Raw genomic sequence first — 5,000 nt, forward strand, 5'->3', positions numbered from 1 at the left:
CATACATATTATTAATAAATATAATTGTTTTTTTTGTTTTTTCTTTTCTTCAAATAAACCCACATTGCCATTTCTCTGAGCGTGTGCTGCGAGCTTCAACGAGAAACATTCGGCGCGAAACTGTCGAGCGGCCGGCCGTCGCGCGCCGCACCTGTACGAGAAACATTTTCCTCTGACGTTGCATCGGAATAATTATTATACATACATACATACATACATACATACATACATATTATTAATAAATATAATTGTTTTTTTTGTTTTTTCTTTTCTTCAAATAAACCCACATTGCCATTTCTCTGAGCGTGTGCTGCGAGCTTCAACGAGAAACATTCGGCGCGAAACTGTCGAGCGGCCGGCCGTCGCGCGCCGCACCTGTACGAGAAACATTTTCCTCTGACGTTGCATCGGAATAATTATTATACATACATACATACATACATACATACATATTATTAATAAATATAATTGTTTTTTTTGTTTTTTCTTTTCTTCAAATAAACCCACATTGCCATTTCTCTGAGCGTGTGCTGCGAGCTTCAACGAGAAACATTCGGCGCGAAACTGTCGAGCGGCCGGCCGTCGCGCGCCGCACCTGTACGAGAAACATTTTCCTCTGACGTTGCATCGGAATAATTATTATAATTCATTATTATACATACATACATACATACATACATACATACATACATATTATTAATAAATATAATTGTTTTTTTTGTTTTTTCTTTTCTTCAAATAAACCCACATTGCCATTTCTCTGAGCGTGTGCTGCGAGCTTCAACGAGAAACATATCTATCAATACAAATGTCTATTCAAAAAAAAGAAAACAAACAAAATCATATCAGTCAATAAAATAAATAATAATATTTTTTTACTACTACTACTAGTACTACTACGTGCTACTACTGCACGCCAATACACATACATAATAAAATGAAAAATCGTCTCTCTCTCGCTCGCTCTACGAGAAACATTCGACGTCCGCTCCAATGCCGACGCGGACTATTGCTCTCGGTATAGATGTGGAGCGAAACAGTCGTGCGCACAGCGTCGACTCGTTCTCGTTGCCGCGCGTCGTTCGTCTCAAATAGACACGAACGACGGACGAGAGAGAATAGAATGTGTTCTTGTTTTTGTGTTTGTGCGAAGTGTGAGAATATTATATACGTATATTCGCGCATGGATGATATAGATATGGGTATGGATTTTCGGAGGAAATTATATCAAATTCGTATTTCGAATGCGAGACCGCCGAGATCTTTCCCAGCTCTCTCTCTCTCTGTGTGTGTGGTGTATAGTACATTTTATATATCTCTCTTGTGTCAACACAAAATAACAAAGAATATACATACTACTCCTCCTCATATTTTATATAATATAATATAAAATTATATTATAGCACCGCGTTCGCAGACCGTATGGTGATGTTACCAATCGACCAAGATTTGGGACCGTCTCCCCCGGTGTTATCTGTGATGTTAAAAGAATACGCTTCTAGGCACACCTCAACGCAGGGCGCCTAGCGTGTTCGACACGTGCGCGGTCGCCACGGCGACCGTATATGTAAAGAATGTATAAAAGAGGACGCACACGCGCCCATCGTCGAAACGGTGTGCGCAGCGTCGTGTTGGAATTTATCCCTCAAGCTCCGGGCGTTGATCGTATCTAGTGCGAATCATGCGTGTGTGTGCGCATGTAATTGCCAGCCGAGTTTTAATATGTTTACAATAACGTATTGAATAAAAATTGAGAAGTTGCGTTTAGATGAATGTTCAATTTTCAAATTGTCACAACATCGATTCCCGCCCGCGGGGTCGTGTTCGTTGCAGTTTTATGTCCCTCACAGTGGTCGAGCATCGTTGTACATCACCTCGTTGCGAGATCGTGACGGGACGGCCGCTCGTAGACCGGTCAAAGTTAGTCTATCGATATGAAGCGCGAACGTCGCGTCGCGTGCAAATTCGACGCGTTACGTTCACGCGTGTCGAGAAGGCGCGCGCGCAAGCGCGCGCCCCTCGACGCCGCCGAGCCAGCGGCTCGCCGAAGCCGCGTGACCGCGGTGTAGGCGTGTCGTTTGCGTAAGCAGCTCCCTGGTTGATCCTGCCAGTAGTTATATGCTTGTCTCAAAGATTAAGCCATGCATGTCTCAGTGCAAGCCGTATTAAGGCGATACCGCGAATGGCTCAATATATCAGTTTTGGTTCCTTAGATCTTACTCAGTTACTTGGATAACTGTGGTAATTCTAGAGCTAATACATGCAATCAGAACTCTGACCAGTGATGGGATGAGTGCTTTTATTAGATCAAAACCAATCGGCGGAGGGCCATGCGTCCGAAGTCGTTAATTTTGATGAATCTGGATAACTTTTGCCGATCGCACGGTCCAGTACCGGCGACGCATCTTTCAAATGTCTGCCTTATCAACTTTCGATGGTAGTTTCTGCGACTACCATGGTTGTCACGGGTAACGGGGAATCAGGGTTCGATTCCGGAGAGGGAGCCTGAGAAACGGCTACCACATCCAAGGAAGGCAGCAGGCGCGCAAATTACCCACTCCCGGCACGGGGAGGTAGTGACGAAAAATAACGATACGGGACTCTTACGAGGCCTCGTAATCGGAATGAGTACACTTTAAATATTTTAACGAGGAACAATTGGAGGGCAAGTCTGGTGCCAGCAGCCGCGGTAATTCCAGCTCCAATAGCGTATACTAAAATTGTTGCGGTTAAAAAGCTCGTAGTTGCATTTGTGCGCCGCGCTGTCGGTGCACCGCATCCGCGGTGATACTGACACGTCTGCGGAGCATATCGTCGGTGAGCCGGCGGTAAAACGCCGGTTCAATATCAAAATCCTATCGCGGTGCTCTTCGGTGAGTGTCGAGGTGGGCCGACAATTTTACTTTGAACAAATTAGAGTGCTCAAAGCGGGCTCAAAATGCCGCTTGAATATTTCGTGCATGGAATAATAGAATATGATCTCGGTTCTATTTTGTTGGTTTTCAGAACTCCGAGGTAATGATTAATAGGGATAACTGGGGGCATTCGTATTGCGACGTTAGAGGTGAAATTCTTGGATCGTCGCAAGACGAACATCAGCGAAAGCATTTGCCAAAGGTGTTTTCATCAATCAAGAACGAAAGTTAGAGGTTCGAAGGCGATTAGATACCGCCCTAGTTCTAACCGTAAATATGTCATCTAGCGATCCGCCGACGTTACTACAATGGCTCGGCGGGCAGCTTCCGGGAAACCAAAGATTTTGGACTCCGGGGGGAGTATGGTTGCAAAGCTGAAACTTAAAGGAATTGACGGAAGGGCACCACCAGGAGTGGAGCCTGCGGCTTAATTTGACTCAACACGGGAAATCTCACCAGGCCCGGACACCGGAAGGATTGACAGATTAACAGCTCTTTCTTGATTCGGTGGGTGGTGGTGCATGGCCGTTCTTAGTTGGTGGAGCGATTTGTCTGGTTAATTCCGGTAACGAACGAGACTCTAGCCTGCTAAATAGGCGTCGTCATTCAAGGTGTGCGCGACTCTCGGGGAGCGCAACTCACTGGCGACGTATTAAAATTCTTCTTAGAGGGACCGGCGGCTTCGAGCCGCACGAGATTGAGCAATAACAGGTCTGTGATGCCCTTAGATGTCCTGGGCCGCACGCGCGCTACACTGAAGGAATCAACATGTTCTCCCTGGCCTAGAGGCCCGGGCAACCCGTTGAAACTCCTTCGTGCTGGGGATTGGGGTTTGCAATTATCCCCCATAAACGAGGAATTCCTAGTAAGCGCGAGTCATAAGCTCGCGTTGATTACGTCCCTGCCCTTTGTACACACCGCCCGTCGCTACTACCGATTGAATGATTTAGTGAGGTCTTCGGACCGACACGCGGTGGCCTCACGGCCGTCGGCGTTGCTGGGAAGTTGACCAAACTTGATCATTTAGAGGAAGTAAAAGTCGTAACAAGGTTTCCGTAGGGGAACCTGCGGAAGGATCATTAACGTTGGTTTTTTCTTTTTGTTTTGTTGTTGTCAAAGACTCGCAAAAAAAGAAAAAAATACAAAAACACGTGAATGATACGAATCAAAATCGAATCCGAGACGGTTGACTCTCTCTCGTCGATTCGCGACGTGTGCGTTGCGACACGCTTTGATTAGCGTTCGCTATCGCCTATTGATACTTTGAAATAATATTTTAATTTTTGTGTACAACCACGCAAATAAAAGAGATTTTCTTTCTTTTCATTTGTCGTACACGTTAATGATAAGTATTATTTTCAAATTTTTTTGTTTAATTTTTTCGCACCTTTTATATTTTCTCATACAAAAACACACACAAAAACAAAACGATTACCCTGAACGGTGGATCACTTGGCTCGCGGGTCGATGAAGAACGCAGTTAACTGCGCGTCATAGTGTGAACTGCAGGACACATTTGAACATCGACATTTCGAACGCACATTGCGGTCCGTGGAGAAATATCCAGGACCACTCCTGTCTGAGGGCCGGCTGCATAAAAACAAAAAGCCACACTGTTCGCGTGACGAGCGGCGATCGCTGCGACTCCGGTCGTAGCGCCGCATCTCTGTCGCGCGTGCAATTGACGGTTTCGCTAGGCCGCCGAGCGGCCGAACGATCCGTTCGAATATATGTTCGATTACGACTCGTCATCCGTATTGGCCGTGTTAAGCCACGTCTATACGATACTTTTGTCGCACAAATAAATTCTCCCCGCCGCACCGTGTCTCCCGCGGCACGGGTGCGCGTCGAGTCTTTACGCAACGACAACGACAACGACGACAACGACGTTCGCGTTTACGCGTCGCGCGTGTTTGCTCGCATCGTCCCGGTCCCGCATGGCGATCGCGCGACGGTCGGCGCCGGTGCGCGCGTCGACGTGTCTCGACGCTGTCGTTGAAAGTTGTCGCGTTCGGCTCAGTTTCTCTTACTCTCGCGAGAGGAAGCGAAACGCGCGCGCCCGCTGCTCTAGCGGTTGCGCCCAGT

The 5,000-nt window shown here is 46.8% G+C and overlaps 2 non-coding genes across 2 annotated transcripts; both read left to right on the top strand.

Moving 5' to 3' along the window:
• The first annotated feature begins 2,091 nt into the window (after positions 1-2,091).
• LOC123719120 lies at positions 2,092-3,997 on the top strand. Its single transcript, XR_006755184.1, has one exon. It is a non-coding gene; the product is annotated as a small subunit ribosomal RNA (ribosomal RNA).
• Positions 3,998-4,347: 350 nt separating this feature from the next.
• LOC123719127 lies at positions 4,348-4,504 on the top strand. Its single transcript, XR_006755190.1, has one exon. It is a non-coding gene; the product is annotated as a 5.8S ribosomal RNA (ribosomal RNA).
• The last annotated feature ends 496 nt before the right edge of the window (positions 4,505-5,000 follow it).

This window comes from Pieris brassicae, unplaced genomic scaffold (genome assembly GCF_905147105.1).
Source record: "Pieris brassicae unplaced genomic scaffold, ilPieBrab1.1, whole genome shotgun sequence".
Taxonomy (NCBI): domain Eukaryota; kingdom Metazoa; phylum Arthropoda; class Insecta; order Lepidoptera; family Pieridae; genus Pieris; species Pieris brassicae.